Raw genomic sequence first — 18,504 nt, 5'->3', positions numbered from 1 at the left:
AATGTTTTATTTGCTATTTGAATAAGAGGCTTGGTGATAGCTTATGTATAGTTCATTGGTATGTATCTTACACTCCTGTAGATGTTTTTGGATTGAAGCAAGCTATTGGCTGCTTTCTATTACAGTAGTCTGTGATTGACATTTTGTGTTGTGGGCAGATAGTTGATAGGCCATCCATAGGAGGTACGGCTTTCACTATACTTGTAAGAAGCGCTATTGACTGCTTCCTATTTCATGTACTTTAAGTCAGCTATTGGTCCTTTTTTCCCAAGGCAATATGTGATTGGTAAATTTCTTCATTGACTACAACAGAGCATATGTTGTTCCTTTGTAGCCAATAATACATAAACAGAAAATGAAATATTATTGGAAGTTGTCGGCTATCTCCACTTATGATTGGATGATTGTTATCGTAATAACTTTTATGTATGAAAGAAGGCTTTTAGCTTTAATCATGACTGGTTATTTGAAGTTGTTTCTTCTATATATTTAAGTATCATTTTCCATGATTCAAGAAGGGGCTATAGTTTTATGATTTATTAGTTTAGTGTAAGTTCCAAGTAATCATTTCTATTGTATGGAATGTGACTTCTGATTTTGCCCACAATGAACTTATAGATTTATTGTCTAGATGAGGAATTTGGTGATAGTTTTTTTTTGGGGGTTTGTATGCTCTTGTACGAACATAATGATCGTGATTTGTTTGTGACCTGTGGTTCGTTTATTGACATGCTGTTTTTAGGAGGTCTCATCAACATGATTTTATTATAATTGAAAGCTTTTAGATCTGCCATAGTAAGTCACTGTCTATTTACTCAAACATTAGTCTGTGACTGGTAGTTTTTTATTAGACAGTATAGAGAGTATGTGACTCTTCTTAGTTTCTGGTTAGTTACTTTGCAGCCAATAATACTGGACCAGGAAATTAATTTTAATTGGATGTTTGTGCTTAAGTTTATTTTTGATTGGATGTTTACTGTTTTAAAATGTTTTCACGCAGGATACCTATTACGATCTGAAGAAGGCTATTGTAGCGGAAAGTGCTCATTGTTCCTGTTCTTATTTGTTATTAAAGTTATTTTCTATGTTCCAGCCATGTTGTTTTACTGGAGTTTCTATTTATTTGCTGCCTCAACCAGCCATGGTGTTTGCCGAAGATTCTTCTCACTTTGTTTCTCATTCCTCGGCAAATTCAGCAGTGTTAGAAGAATATTTGTTTATTTCTTTTTACATCAATAGTGTAATTTCTTAATATGTATTAGTACAGCATAATTTTTAAGACAACAGCACAGTGCTCTCTAAACAATGTTATTCATATCTACTCTGCATATGATAGCGATGCCAACAGTTCTATTTTAGATTAATCAAGAAATTTCTCTGAAAACATATTCTTTGCTGTTAGCACTGGAATTTTTGCATATGGTTTTAGGATCCAAAAATATAATGCTGTATATACACACACACACACACACACACACACACACACACACACACACACACACACACACACACACACACACACACACACACACACACACACACACACACACACACACACACACTCATACACACACACACACACACCCTTACTCTGTTCAAAGTTTCAAACTTATATTTTACCTTAAGAAATCATTACTGGAGAACAGAATACAAAATATTCTGGTAAATGGCTTAGTTACCTTTCTAAATGCATTCCTGCCCATGCTGCTCCCAAGTGAGTCCTTGAAAGCATAATGTAATTAAAATGTACTTAGAATGTTTTGTCATCTATTTTAAGGCAACTAAATATTGCACTTGACATTGCTAGTTTATGCTACTTTTACCATGCATATAGGAAAGATTAAATCAATAGTCAGGAAGACTGAAAAAAAGATGTCCAACCCAATCTTTTTTTTTTAGTTGAGCTACAATGTGGCGAGCATTCTGCATTTACCCTGTGCTGATTTCAAAGCTGCTGACAGAATATACAAAACAAAGTGCCCTTTTTTCAATTTATTCTGACATAGACTGCACTTGTATTTGATTAACTGTGCTGTTTTATTAACTCACATGAGATCTGTACTGTATTTTTTCACTGTTTTACTGTTAAACTGTTTAATTAACTGAGTGTGAACTGTTGTGCTGTTATATTTAAGTATGTGTCTGTTCTCCTGTGCTAAATCGATCTAAGCAGAGTTTAAATATCTTTAACATAGTCTGATTACAGGTTTTGCTTTATCCAGATCTGTTTGTGTGTTTCCTGCTACACCGTCTTGTGTTGCCTGGGGCCTACCTGCAATTAGTGGGAGTAAGTGAACTGGCTGGAACTCGTCTGGCATAGGGTGCTTAGCCAAGAGTTCAGAGACAAGGTTTGATCGGTCAATTCCAGTGTTTCTACTTTAATTTATTTTTTGTGGTACTTAAACCCCAAGTTTACAGTAGTTAGCGTGCTTCATACCACCGCTGCACTGTTTTAACCCTTTGTGAGGTATCTCAGCTGCATTTTTTCCCTTACCAGCACATGTGTAAGCGAGGCCCTCCTTTGCAGCTACTGTATTGCTTTTATCCAGCCCTACTCACACCTATTGGTAATCTCCTCCGATAGTACCCACTCTACTATCCCTGTCCTGTCTTCCCCAGATTCTGACAACCATGGACGGACAATTTCCTTTTTCCTCCTGCTAGTATTTTTGATATGTGCATCTTGTGACAGGGTAGCAACTGCCTCATGTATGCAGACAACCCTCTACTACTACCACCTAGGAATGCAATATGTGAGAGATGCAAGTACATTAAGAACCCAGAATCCTTGCTGTCTCAAACACAAGCCAGTACATCTGGCATTAAGAAAATTGCCTGCACAAACACCACAAACACCACACCTCTAACACCACCCACACCTGTACAATACACTCCCGTGTATGTGGAGGTTCTCAACAAAAACATACCTAAACAAAGGAAACCTCCAAGGCAAAAACACTCATGCACATCACAACCCACAGTTCCAAACACCACACACATAGTACATACGCCTGTGTCTCACAGCCTCTAAGGCCCAGCCACAAACCCAACATACTAGTCATAGGAGACTCTATCATGAGACACACAGATGTGCCCCTCACCAGGCTAGTCAAGGAGAAAGGCATGGTAAGTTGCTTGTCATGTGCTGCAATCCATCATGCCTCGCACTCACTCAAGTTTCTCAACAATAGGTACTGTTATGACTCTGTCATAGTCCATATCAGTGTGAATGACTTGAAATGTACCTTTTTGCACTATATGAAGAGAAACATGATTGACCTTGCTGAATATGTGTCCCAGGCAGGTATGTCCCTAGCCTTAAGCAGTATTCTACCATCACCCAGATGACTTTAACAACTGGCTTAGTTTCTGGTGTCATTCCAACAGGATCCAGTGCCTGACAGCCTGGGAGGACATGATTGACAGACCACGATGCTTTGCCAGAGATGGCCTCTGGCAAAAGCTGTTGCCTCTCCCATAGTGCCTTTTTTAGGCAAAGTCATGATGACAAAACTGACAATGTGAAAAATTCTTCTAAATGAAATTTAAAGGTTATGCCCCAAAATGCTAGGAGTCTCAACATGAAACTGCAGTCATTGCAAGCATTCCTTGCCATGGAAGATGCTGACATTTGTGCAGTCACTGAAACCTGGTTCAAAGCTGTGGACATCACCCCAGCCTTACCAGGTTACTCATCCAGTCAGACTTTCAGACCCCAAACAGAGGGCTATAAAGCCAAAGGAGGTAGAGTTTTAATATTTATCAAAGACATATACACCTCCAGGGTGGTCAAACAGTATGACGCATAGGAGACACTCCAGGTGCAGTTAACTGTTGACAAAACACCGCTTCAAATCATAGCTAGCTACAGAGTCCACTCATGACTCAGGACACCCACTCCACCTAACTGAACTTACTTGAATCCATCAAGATTCAACCCTCTACCCTGAACCTGGGCAACTTTAACTACCCATCCATAGAGTGGAATACCTATTCTAGCCCAAACATGAATGCTCAGAGATTCCTCAACTTCATCAATGTCAATGCATCGGATCAGCTGGTCGACACCCCCACGAGAGGTGAAAATATCCTGGACCTGGTCCTACCCAACACAAGTAGCCACTGTAGCACCCCTACAGTATCATCCTTCTTGGTAAGATCTGACCATAAAGCAATCACTTTAGAAGTCACCATTTCTCCTGACCCTCCCCCCTTGCTGGGGTCAAACAAAAAAACATTTCCAAAGCTGACTACAACCTCCTGAGAGCAGGTATAAGCAGCTTCACAACCACCGTCTCTTCAGTTGGAACTAGCACTAATGTCCAAGCCTACACCAAAAAGCTATATGAGCACCTACATTGCTGCATGGACTCATCAGTATCTGACAGAACCAAATCATCTTCCTCAAGGAAGACTAAACCTGTCTCGTGGACGGCAGCAATAAACAAACTGTATAATAAAAGGAAAAAATTGCTATCCTGGACCAGGAAGGAGCAGGTGCCAAGTTGGAAGCAATCTCTCCTTTATCTGAACAAGCAAATAAGGTCACTATTGAGATCCTCTAAGGCTAACTTTGAGTCCAGACTGGCCACATCCACTAAGGACAATCACAAGGCCTTCTTAACATAAGTCCGTATTCTCAAAGGTAACACCCAAATCTGCTCTGAACTGGTGGTCAAAAAACTACATACACAAATGCTGTAGATATAGCCAACCTGTGGGCAAGGCAGGTTCAGTGAAAACTTCACCCCCTGCCCCCCATCAGTAAACCAGGACATCCCCAGCCCCTGCCCCCCTCGCCTCATCACCAGGGAGCAGGTTTTTAATGCCATCTCAAAGGCAAAAATACAACCTGGGACCCAACAACATCCCTGCTGCATTCTACATTAATTCAGGTAAGAGGTCTCAGCACCATTAGGCACCCTATTCAACCAAAGGCTGAGCACTGCCTTCATTCCAGCCAAATGGAGGACAGCCACTGTCATCCCCCTACACAAAGGTGGAGCATCCACCAACCCAGGCAATTATAGGCCCATCAGTCTAACTTGCCTGATCTGCAAGGCCATGGAGTGCATTATCATAGGCCTTATAAACAAGGACATTGGCAATCTCCAAATGCTTGACCCCACACAGTTTGGTTAGGTCAAATGGAGATCAAGCCTGTTAAACTCGGTTGACTTCTTCTCACCAAAGCCATGGACGAAGGGAAGACAGTGTACACCACCTAACTTGACCTAGCCAAAGCCTTAGACACTATTCCCCACTGGAGCATAATAGATAAACTCTCCCAGCTAGGCATCCAACCCATATGTTACCAGGTGGCTAGGTAACTGGACCATTGATAGAACCCACTCAGACAAAATATGGAAGCCACCACTAGTAGTAGACCTGTAATGAGTGGCATACCCCAAGAATCGGTCTTGGGACCTCTACTGTTTGGGATCTACTTTTCTGAGGTGCAAGCCAAAACCAGTGGTTTGTGGCTGACCAAGTGTGCAGATGACTGCAAGCTGGGTACTGTCTTAAATTCCCCAAGTGATGTGAATATTCTCCAAGAGGGCCTAAACAAACTAATGGCTGGTGCCAGAAGCATGGCTTCATGGCCTGAATGCCAAGAAATGCATCATTATCCCCTTTGGTGAAAACCGCATCCCCACAAATTATCACATTAATAGCAACATACTATGCATGCAATGAGTCATGAGGGACTTGGGCACCCAGGTTGATAGCAACTTAACTTTTTACCACCGCGTTGCCTCTGTTGTACTGAAGGATTTCTACATGGCCCACCTTGTAAGTAAGGGTATTTCCTCCAGGAACAAGGAGGTCATAACATCCCTGTACTCCTCCATTATCAGACCCATTATCGAGTACAGTGCCCCTTTCGGCATGTAGCTTGCTAAGCACATGCAGCAGCTGGAGAGACCACAGAGGTTCCTGACGAGGAAAATCCAGGGTCTCAAACACTTATCCTGTACAGATAGGCTAAAAGCTGTGTCCATCTACTCAGTCTCATACAGACTGTTCAGAGATGACCTGTGTCTGGCATACAAGGCCATCTCAGACCCAGCCTTGTTGGAGTTGCCGCATATCCATAAATCAAACTCTACTCACGCAAATCACACTCAAGGCCTCAACCTGGCCTGTGACATTAATAGAACTTGTTGGTGGGATAGATTTGTGTCCCAAAGACTCCACCCATCTGTGGAATAGACTACCTGTCCATGTCAAGCAGAGTACCTCACTAGCCCTCTTTAAGAGGAACCTGGATGACTGGATGGGAAACAGAAAATACACCCCCTGTGAAGCAGGTGCTGACTTTGTGGGAACATGGGCAAAATTCTTCGCTAGGCTTATAAGGGCCTCCGGGCCAGTAGCTTAGTATCATCCTATGAACCTATTTATCTACGAACCTCAAGTGACTGGCATTAGCATGACTTATGTCCAACTGGTTCTACAACTTTCAGTTGTTTAGTTCTCAAAAAAACAATTAAGTAAGAATTAAAGTGCTATAGCATGTATATCAGTTTTCAAAGTGACTCCTGCATGTAAGTGGTAAATATCAGGCCATCATCAGCAAATGAAGACATTTTCTGAAATCAGTTCTGTTATACTATCTGGTTATCAGTGTAGTCACTTGAGGAAGTAACAATGGAAGAGGGCATTTCTTACTTTTTTACTTTTTTATTGAAAACTGCAGTGAGATGCAGGAGTAATGTATAACCTTCAGAAAGAATGTCTATGAGTTATTTGAGTAAGAGTAATAATATTACTCAAGGAACCCTATTTTATACAACTAAATATAGATGTAGCTATTTAAGTGACTGAAAGGCTTTTTCTAGCTACCATAATTAAGTTACTATTCTGGTTAGATTTGAATGTGTGTCTGTTAATATTAATGCCCTTTTTAATATTATTTTGTGATTGTCTTCATATAATGATTCTCCAGTGATCTTAATGAATGAATTGTGGTAATAAGATCTTACATATTGCTGATATTTTGTGCATAAGTAGTTTGTACACCATCTTAGTTATTGAAATGGGCCTGTACAATGACCATGCTATGTGGTCCCTGTTTTGTTTAGAGCTGGTAGTAATCTAAGAGGCTTGCCTTGAATGAAGGACATTACCATTCGACAGGACATGACTGAAAGTTTTCAACATATCTAGTAGGGAAGATTGGAAAATTTGCCTGCATTTGGTGTGTTTAGGTTAAATTGAACTATACATTTCCAAAATTATTTGACATACTGGTCTTGTGAAATCCTGAATGAATTAATCAAGGTTAAAGACAGTGATAGATAAGTTACTGTCTGAAAATAGAGTTATATAGTATATTGAAACAGGTTTAGAGTGTCTGATTTTTGTTTTATTGGGTTGTGTAAACCTTCTTATGGTTTTGAGTCAATGCATATTTTGTTCTCCTTACTAATAAAATGAAACTTGGCGTAAAATGGAAGTCTGAATTTTTGAAAAGCCATCAGTGTCTTTTGACCAACCAAGTGATGCAACCAGTCTTTGATGGATTGAAATTTTTACACAAATTCATGCCTTTTAGCACATTAACAATAATGCATGTTATTCAGTCTTGCAGATTTGTGGTTTCTTTATCCTGTTCTCTTAATTTATTTGGTGACAGTACTTCCATTTTAGCTAGTAGGTAGTAGTTGATTGTATTCCACTAGAAAACCTCCTCAGCTGGTCTACCCACCATCTCCCCCAAAAAACTACCATTTTAGGTGATTTCAATATTGACTGGCAATCCTGTTCTGGCTACCATCCAACCCATCATGTAAACCTTCATGGCTTCACCCAACTAGTCCAGTCGCCAACCAGGATAAATATAAACTCCAGCAAGCACTCTACCCTGGATTGGATACTAGTCAGTAAGAGCCCCCAGTCATATATAACAGGCTGCTTATCAGATAGCCTCAGTGACCACTCCCCAACATTCCTACTCAAAAAATACCTATACCAAGCTAAACCTGTCATCTACCATCAAATACGTAAAAAACTAAACTTTAACCCATTCACATTAATCTCATCCGTCAAGGAATGTAACTGGCATCCTCTAAAGTACCTCAGTCTTGATGACGCAGTTGAATTTTTTAATACTACCTTTCTGAGCATCCTTAATTGCCATGCTTCCGACTTTCCAGAACCAAAGCACAACCATCAGAAAACCACTAAGTCAGAAATGAAAAACAGGGATAAAGCCTGGGAGGACTGGCGCAAAACGAAAACCCCTTCAACTAGACAGAAATTCCTAGAACTATGCAATAGAGTCAAAAAACTAATAAAACAGGACAAGTTACAATACTACCAGTCTGCCCTAGACTCCTCCCAACACAGCCCCAAACAATTTTGGTCCTCCATAAACTCTGTCCTCCACCCAGGTAAAGTCAGTACCCCTCCTCCTAACATCCCTCACTCCTCAGAAAATATTGCTACCTCATTCAACACACACTTCACACAAACCATACTATCACTAGCTAAACAATACAACCCCCCTCCCCTCCAACCCACACCTTCAACTAGTAATCTCCCCACTGCCTTCTCTTTTTCTCCTGTACCTACATCCAACATAAAAAAACTCTTAACTAAACTTAAGCCCACCAAATTAGCAGCAGACAACCTCCCAAGTGAATACCTACAGATCGCAGCTGATGCTCTGGCCTACCCAGTATCCATCTTGATTAACCGATCTCTGTCAGAAAGTTACGTTCCCACACTGTGGAAAGTATCACATATAATTCCCCTCCACAAAGGCGGACCCTCCACAGAACTAACCAATTATTACCCCATAGCTATTCTCTCTCCACTCTCCAAAATACTAGAGAGATGCATACACGCTCAGGTCTCAGACTACCTCTTTACTAACAACCTCCTTTCCAATACTCAGCATGGTTTCCGACCAAAACATAGCACCACCACTGCCTTACTCTCCTTTACTAACACTATCCTTCAGCATAAAAACAATGGCTATCTCTCCTCTGCTACTTTCCTAGACCTATATAAAGCATTTGACATGGTCCCACACAAACAACTCATCTCTGTCCTCAATAACCTATCCTTCTTTCAATCAGTTACCAACTGGTTTCAGAGTTACCTGTCTGACCGCCAACAATCTGTTGTATGGCAGAATGGCATATCTCCCCAACTACCTGTCTCCATAGGGGTTCCCCAAGGATCCATCCTTGGACCCCTACTCTTCTCTGTTTTCACCAATAATCTAGCCTCTGCCATCAAACATGGCACACTCATACAATATGCAGATGACTCAACCATCATCTGCTCAGCCCAGTCCCTATCCAAACTGCAAAAAGTCACACAGGAAGCCTTTTCCTCTGTTGAAACTTGGTTATCCAATGCACAATTAATACTCAACCCAAACAAAACTAAACTACTCATCTTCCAACCCACCAAACATACTCAAAACAACTCTCACTTTAACATCACAGCAAAAGACAACACCACTATATACCCAACTGAACACACCAAATGGCTAGGAGTGGAAATAGACAATAAACTAAAATTTGACATTCACATATCCATGACCATAAAAAAAGTCCACAAAAAACTAAGAGCGTTATACAGAAATAAGTAACTTCTCACCAAAGCAGCAAAGATTTCAATAGCAAATTCCCACCTTATCTCCACCCTACTTCATGCCTCTCCAATATATACCAACCTAAGGCAATGCAATCTAAACAAGCTAGAGACCTGCTACAACAAAATCACCAAAATCGCCACAGGGGCATCCTACCATAGTCACCACTATCTCTCACTTGCTGAACTGGGCTGACTTGAACTCCCCCACCTCCTTCAATGGTATCAACTCTCACTCGCCCTCAAACTAGTAAACCATCCACTAAATGTCCCATCCCTCCAGAATCTACTTCGACCCTATCGCACCACCAGACCACTAAGATCCAGCAACAAAAATCACTTGCAGATCACTAAAGCCAATAACTCTGCTTGTGAAGCACTATTCTCTTGCACCATAGCCAAATTATGGAACTCCCTCCCACCCACAATTACCTCTGTACCATCATGCACCCACTTCAAAACTTTACTAAAAGCGCACTTAAAAACATGCTGGCTATGCCCTTGCAACTCCCACTCTAATATCACCCACCCCATCCAATCACTACCTTTCTTTCCACTCCACTAACTACCTTGATTATAGCAAGCTCAGATGCTCATAAGCCTAGTACTTATTATACAGCAGGAACTTCTTATTGTAACATTTGTTAATGTCTGTTATGTACTTCACAGATAAAGATTCTAGTTGTCTACTGATGTACTATGTTCTTCATCTGTAAATATGTTGTAAGTAATTGCTATGTTAAATTGTTAATCGCTATGTAATCCAATGTAACTACTGTCTGTTTATTTTAACTGTGGAGCTTTTCTCCTTGGGCCTCCGCTGAAAATGGACCTACCTCCAGTCGGACACTCTCGGTCAACAAATGTAAATGAATAAATAAATAAATAAGCAAATAAATAAATAAATATTCCATTGTGAAGGTGTATATATCCTGCATTTTTGTGGGGTTAATTTCACTTGTAGAAGCTAGAAGCTATGATCTATGCTCTTGGAATCTTATTAGAAAAGAAGGTAGCCTTCATATTTTAAGGGATTTGACATCAGGAGGAGTCATCAAAAATGAGATATGGTGGTGATCAAAAATTATATTTGACTTGCCCTTGTGACAGTTTTTGCCTGTTCTTAGAGATGAAGAAATGTAAATCCTATCTTCCTTCTGATTTTAGAAAATTGTGTTTCTTATAAAGTGAACACAGTGATTCTATCATTTTTAAATGTGATTCTTAGCAGAATAGAGGTCCATCCATCCAAAACCCTTTTTCCCCATTTTGCACACTGGGTTGGGGTGTCACTTCAACAGTGACAATCATCTAGAGCTAAGGTTTACACCTGCTGGGTGGCTAGCCCTGCCCCAGTAGTTCTTCCACACCACAATCACATGCACACTCATACCTATGGCCAATTTTATTATGTCCAGTCCTTCTACTGCATGTCTTTGGAATGTGAGAGGAAACCAGAGCACCCAGAGGAAACCCAAGTGAACATAGGGAGGACAGGTGTTGTCACTTAAATACCTGTATTCTTCTTTATGTATCTGCATAAAATAAATATTTTAATTAAAAATAATTGGCATGGTGTCAATTTTGAGTCTGAAACCTAATATACTACATGAAAACCTAAAACCAATAGAATGGTAGAAGAGGAAGACATGGTTGAGAAAACATCATCCACTTCAGATCAGGTTTTTCCAAGGCATTCAGAGAGAATGAGGAACCAAACGAACAAGCGACAAATGCAACAAAATCAACAGAGGATGACGACCAGTTATTGGAATCAATGGAGGAGGGTGAATGTAACTTGAAGAACAAGGAATTGATATTGCTGGTATTTAACAAAGAAATGAACATTGTGGAGGAAGAAAACACTCGGCCTATGGTTACAACAAACAGCAGAGGTGACTTTTAAAGTTTTTAACTTCACAGGCATTGTTTATGATAATGCTAATGGTGACCTTTTATGCAAAGGCTTTAATTTTGTACCCACTACTGAAACTTGGATAGAGGAGTTAATAACAGATTTAAATGTGTTTTAAGAAAATATAATTTTAAAGTAATGTTTGGGCAAGAAAATGGTGATTTGGTGAGAGACTCTTTGTGAAGAACTAGTATATTTAATCCCCCCTGCCATGCCCTCATTGCATTTGAAAGAATGTGTGAATTTGAATTTAGAAGTTTTTTAGACACTAAATGTAACCAGCAATGAAACAACCTTTCTGGAACTGAAGTCAAACTTTTAAAAAAGTCAATTATTTAAGCAAAATGTTTGAATTTTTGTATGACTCTGATTTTTATGAAGAAACTTATTTAAAGTGTGTGCATATTTCACGCTATAAGATCAACTTACTATTGAAGGACATGTTAGACCAGGAGCAGATTAATCAAGACTACTGGAATTTTTTACATGTGGGATTTCCCGTTGTGCTGTCAATATTTGTTCTCCCCAAGATACACAAGGATCTAAAAGAACCTCCTTTGAGATCTATAGTTAATGTATCAAAGTCTAAAATCCACTGTCTTGCTAAATTTATTGATTTGAAACTAAAAAAATGTATTGGATGGTTACAGCCATATTTGTAAAGATTCATGGGACTTTTGATTTTATTTATTTGTTTTATTTGATTTGATTAAGCTTCGTAAGGTGGTGTTTAGTGAAGAAATAAGTGTTGGTACTGTGGATATTATTAATTTGTTTTATGTAATATCCCATGACATTGGCATGGAATGGTTCCATGACTTTTTAGTTGAGTCTACTAATTTTTCAAATAATGAGATCAATGTGTTGGACACCTTGTTGGAAGTTATTTTGTTGAAAAACAACTTTGTGTATTTGGGTGGACATTATTTTTTGCAAAAGAAAAGTGTGGCTATGGGTGCAGCATGTGCCTACATTTTTGCTAATATTATCACGTTGCAGTGGGAAAAGAAGTATTTGTTCAATAGATTTGAATCACCGCCATGGGCAATGTACATCTGTTTGTTTGGGTAATGTGTTTGTTGTGTGGAAGAAATCTAAGGATGAATTTGAATCCTTAGCTGAATATATGTATCAGACTATATCCTTTCTGAAGTTTATTTCTACTTTCAGTAGTACAGACATCACATATTTGGATGTATACATTTCAAAGGATATAATTAGCAACAGGTTTGTGAGCATATTTACAGAAAGCCCACTTATTCAAACACCTTTCTTTATTTTGGTAGTTATCATCTGTTTCATCAAAAGAAGGGTGTTATTAAACTAAAGGTAATTATTACATTTGACTAGGATGGTTCCTGAAGATGGTACCTTTCATGCTGAGGCCCAAGTTCTTGTGAGCATGTTTGAGGCCTGGGGTTATCCATCAAAGATGATAGAAAACACTTTAACCAAGGTTACACAAAAAAGGTTGAGTGGACAGAATAGATCCCTACTTAAGATGATTAATGTTATCAATGTGAGTGATATATTTAAAACAAGGAATGAGAAGAACCCATGTATATGAAATCTTAAGAAAGTGCTGGAATCTTTTTAGTGGATATGATGGTTACATGGAAACACTAGGCAATAAACCTATAATAACATTTAGAAAGGGTAGATGTCTTAAACAGATCTTTCTTTAGTAGGAGAAATTGAACTTTTAAATATGAGCTATGTAACCAATGTAATTATTTGTTGGTTCAAAATGAAGTAAAGGTGAATGGGCGTTTGGTTAAAACATTTTTTCATTGTAATTGTAACACCAAGGGCATTGTTTATTTAGCCCTTTGTGGGGAATGTGAGTATTTGTATGTGGAGAAAACCAGAAGAAAATTCAAAGAACTTTTATATGAACATATTTTGGACATTAAAAAACAAAACAAAAACAACACTTTGGCTAAACATATTATCAAACATCCGGACCATAGGTTTGGATTTATGGGCATTGATGTAGTTAGGAAGAATGTAAAAGGGGACTATGGAATGATATTTTGGAACTTTAAAGAGTTAAGATGTCAGATTAAATTAAATACCTATAACTATCCTGAATGATAATATATCAACTAGTGTTTTGAGACTTCGGGGCTTATGTTGGATAACCTGTATATGAGTTTTAGTTGATTTTTGTGTATTAACAGTGCTTTAAAATAAACCATTGGTTGGTTTTAGCCATGTGACATGGTTGGAGGGATATTAAAATATGGTATGTTTGGTCTTGACTTTATTCTGATGAAGTCTTTGATATATTCTAATGAAAGCACTTAACGTTTTTTATTTTCAATAAACCAGTATGATTTTATGGTTGGTGGACAGCCCCAAGTTTTATTTCCGCTATTTGTTTTTGTTTAACATTATACTAAAAGTTGTGGTCCCAACTATAAAAATACTATTTCTTACTCTAAGACAGCCATTTGTAATTTTTTTATACCAGATATACATCTTTTTTCACAAGCTTATGCCTTTTTAACATGTTTGCTCTTTTACTGGACTAGGTAGCCAATAAATTGACACCAACTTCAATAAAAATGTTCTAGATGTCTCCCTTTCCTAATATAATCATATGTAAGTTATAACTATAATTGTGGGATTTGACTGCACGTCATTCACATATACGTTCTGCATGTCTATGTTAATGAACTAAATATTTTGCATATCTTTTGACTAATACATGTAATATACATTCACAGTTCCATGACATAGAGGGATGAAGCCCTGAATGACACATAAATAACCCATGTTTGATCACTGACTCAGGTGTTAGAGCATCCTGGTGTAGAGGTGGGACTAAATGGCTTGCATTAATTAGCTTGCCTATCTGCAGTGTTGGGGGAGTGTTTTCCTGCTTTCAGCTAGACTCCCTGTATTAGAAACTAGGGAGTATTTCCTTGCTGTGAGTAGGATATCAGTTCTTCAGTAGTGGGTAGGGGTGTAAATGAGAAGGTGTCATGAGAAATCATTGCTTTGCCACAAATAGGGTTTTCTTCTTCCTTTGCATATTTAAACATCCAAAACCCTGACCATATACAGACTACCTTCGTCTTGACTTTTGATGTTATAAATAGAGTGGTGACATCACCATATGATAGATCATTCTCTTCCAGAAGATGAAGGGTCAACCTGTGTCTAGGGATATGGTAGGATCACTCCAGTCCCCCTTCTATCAGATTAGGAGAAAGGGAAATTGTGCAGATGTCAGAACTGGATAGAAGTATTCAAAAAGTACATAAGAGACCCATGTTTGAAAGCATCTCCTGGTACCACAATTGTGTTCAATTGGCCTCTACATGAGTTAATATCTGTTAGCATTAATGGCATTTAATGGAAATGAAATGAGGGCTCATTTATACAGTTTTCACTTGACCTTCTTGATTTACTATCATAGTCTTTAGGTTAGAAGAAATTTCTGTTTCATCAATACTTGGCATTTTAACCAGTCATTCAATACCCATCCTTCACAAATTCAAGATTTAGCAATTATATTATAAAAAAATATAAGTAAACTTTTCTTTAGTTTAATAATAATTATCTTTCCTATAGGTATGCATTCCTAATGTTAGATTAGGCTTGCTAAAGAGATTAGAAAGATGGTACTATTAAATGTCAGCAGATAGATGGCACAACAGATATACAGAGGACTATGATTAGGTCTCCCATCATAGCCAAGTTCTCATGTGTTGGAGACATGGATAAAGATAAATTTACCTCACAAGCAAAGCTATAGAAGTACTCCTATTTTAATTAACCTTATAACTCTGCTTTGTTGAATTAATAAAAATGTTTGTTGCATTCATAATTTCAAACTACACAAAACAGATTCATAGGTTCATATGTTCATACTAGGCTATCTGCCCTAGGGCATTTATAAGCCTAGCCAGAATGTGTTTGGCTTTCGCCACCCATTTTAAATTTATTTTTCTATGCCCTTTTTCAAGGTTAGTATACTGTGCCTATGTCTAACAGTGACACAGAAGTGATACCCGGGGTGAACCTACGATCTCCCATCCACTCATCAAGAGTCCTCTTGAAGAGAGTCAATGAGGGACTCTGCCTAAACTGGACTGGGATTTTATTCCAGAGTGAAGGGAGCCTCTGGGTTATGAATCTGTCCCTCCAGCATGTCCTATTTATTTCAGTGCTGAGGTTCAAGTCTCTCGAGTGCGTAGCTCGATGGGATTTGGATTTTCTGAGGTACAGCATGTCCATTAATTCCAGGTTGGACATGGCTTTATACGTCAGGCACAGATCGCCTCTGAACAGGCGGTATGCCACTGAGTAGAGCTGGAGTTTCTTTAACCGGGCAGCATATGGCATCTGTTTGAGCCCTTTGATCCTCTTGGTGAGGTACTTTTGGGGTCTTTCCAGTTGCTGCAGGTGTCTGGTAAGGTACATCCCAAAAGGGGCATTGTACTCAATTATGGGCCTGATGAGGGATGAGTAAAGAGGCACGATGACCTCCCCTGAGCTAGATGTGAATCCCTTCATGATTAGGTGGACTATATAAAATGTTTTTCTAACCACTTTGGCCACGTGGTTGTCAAATGAGAGATTGCTATCAGCTTGGGTCCCCAGGTCCCTAATTACTTCTTCTGTACTTAATGGATTACCACCTATGTGGTAATTTGTGGGCACTTTGTTTTTGCCAAAGGGGATGACTATACACTTTTTGGCATTTAGCTTGACGCCATGGCTCTGGCACCAGTTGTCTGTTTCTATGAGGCCCTTTTGGAGGATGCTTGTGTCGGCTGGAGAGTCGATTATGGTGCCCAGTTTGCAGTCATCTGCGAACTTGGTCAGCCACAGTCCTTCCGTGTTGGCCTGTACCTCCGAGAAATATATACCGAACAAGAGAGGTCCCAGGACTGAGCCTTGTGGGACACCACTTGTAACTGGTTTGGAGTCTGACATGGCTCCAGCAATTCTAACCATGTGGGTTCTGTCCTTGAGCCAGTTTGCAATCCATCTAGTGACATAGGGGTTTATATTTAAACTGGTGAGCTTATCTATAATGCCCGAGTGGGGTATTGTATCGAAGGCTTTTGCGAGGTCCAGGTAGGCTGTGTGGACCACCTTCCCTTCGTCAATGGCCTTGGTGACTGTTACAAGGAAATCAACCAGGTTTAAGAGGCAGGATCTGCCCTTAACAAAGCCGAACTGGGTAGGATCCAGCAGATACTGCAGTATATATGATTGTATGTGGGGGAAGACAACCATTCTATTTTTTTATGCATGTCGGTGTATGAAATACTTTAATACATTATAATTGATCAGACCTTTTGACATCTGTCCTTTTGTGGTTAGATTACAAGTTTTTGTTCTCTCAAAATGTACTTGTACCAACAGATTGCCATGCAGTTTAACAAGTTTTCTACAGTCAGAAGTTGAAAACTTTAACTAAAGCTTTTCTTTGAATCTCAGCCATTTATTGGCTTTACCTCAAAATTCTTTTACAGCAAACATTATCCAACCTTTCTTTGTTTGATTTAATTTCAGAACTGGTGTGTATTTGTCCAAAATTCCTTGAATGCCACAGCTGGAAACTAAAAAAGTGCAGTTGTTTATCAGGGGGAAATTACCCATGTTTTTACCCACCAAGTAAGTCTTAAAAGATGTAATAGGACAATGCTGTGGCAGCAGAGGAATTGCCTCATTAAAAAGAGATGCTTAGAAAAAATAAACATAAATAACAGGGTCTAGGTATGAAAACAGTTTGCAGTCAGTGTAACAAGGTGCGGTATGTTTCCAAAGCTCATTTAAACATAGACAGTTCCAGAGAGAACTTCACTGTAAATGATGTGAATGAGAATTGTGGAAATCCTCATTAGCAGCATACGTGGTGTGCTCAGTTCCAAAACCCAGGCAACCCTCACTACCCCAAACTTTACAGTAAATATAAATTGGAACTGTACCCGGTATGTGCTGTAACCTCAGTGGCATTGCCCACGCTATGCTATGGCGATAGTATTTGCAGAATCAGCATTGCAGATAATTCAACACGTATGTTAGCTGAAGTACTGAAATTATTAAAAAGGATATTCTGATATGCCTACAGTACAAAAGATGACTTGCAGGTGGAGCTGTACTGTCTACCAACCAACCACTTTATGTGCTGAGCTGATTTAGTTAATATCAAAGTAAACGTAGGACTTCATGGGGAGCTCAGCAAGGATAAACAGTATTGGCAGGAATTACTTAGCTCCAAGGAGAGAAAATGGATTATAAAACTTGGAGCTTTGTTTTCACCTGGCCTTAATGACCAATTGTAAGAATTGTTAATGCTGTGTTGTGACTGGTCTTCATGTATGGCTCATCTATATATATGGATGTATTTTGATACTCTGACTTTTTACTTTTTATTTCACTGAAGAAGGCTCTGAGGAGCCGAAACCGGTTTGATGGTTCTGTAATGTTTTTTTACAACATCTGAGTCCTAGGGGGATTTTTCTTCCCTATGGTAATAAATCATTTTTGGATGTGGCAATTGCCAACACTTGCTGGCGTCTTCTGTTTATGAGCTCGGTATTTGTCAAAATATGTCAGGAAAAGATAATGTAATTCAGTATCATATTTTTCAACTGCCTTCTCTATTTCTGATGTTTGGAAAGGACCCCTACATGTCACATACACCATTATGTGTGTGTGTGTGTGTGTGTGTGTGTGTGTGTGTGTGTGTGTGTGTGTGTGTGTGTGTGTGTGTGTGTGTGTGTGTGTGTGTGTGTGTGTGTGTGTGTGTGTGTGTGTGTGTGCAGTGTGTGCACGTGCGTGCTGGGAGGGGGCTGATGCCTCACTGAAATGATCACCGTAGTGTTAATATCATTGTAGAGGCCTTTCTTAATGCAACTCTGATATCTCAGACTTTGGCCCCAGAACTCATGTGCCTGACTTCCTGAGTGCTGCTCTCTAAAATGTTTATAGTGTATTATTCACTTCTTTGTTGACAC

The 18,504-nt window shown here is 39.2% G+C and overlaps 1 protein-coding gene across 5 annotated transcripts in view; it reads left to right on the top strand.

Annotated features, from left to right (window-relative positions):
• Positions 1–18,504, top strand: part of STARD3NL (STARD3 N-terminal like) — a 695,992-nt gene that overhangs the window by 521,563 nt on the left and 155,925 nt on the right. The window lies entirely within an intron of this gene.

This window comes from Protopterus annectens, chromosome 3.part0, assembly GCF_019279795.1.
Source record: "Protopterus annectens isolate FY-2018-M chromosome 3.part0, PAN1.0, whole genome shotgun sequence".
NCBI classification, from domain to species: domain Eukaryota; kingdom Metazoa; phylum Chordata; order Ceratodontiformes; family Protopteridae; genus Protopterus; species Protopterus annectens.
Note: the sequence above shows the minus strand (reverse complement) of the source record. Positions and strands in the feature narration are given on the sequence as shown.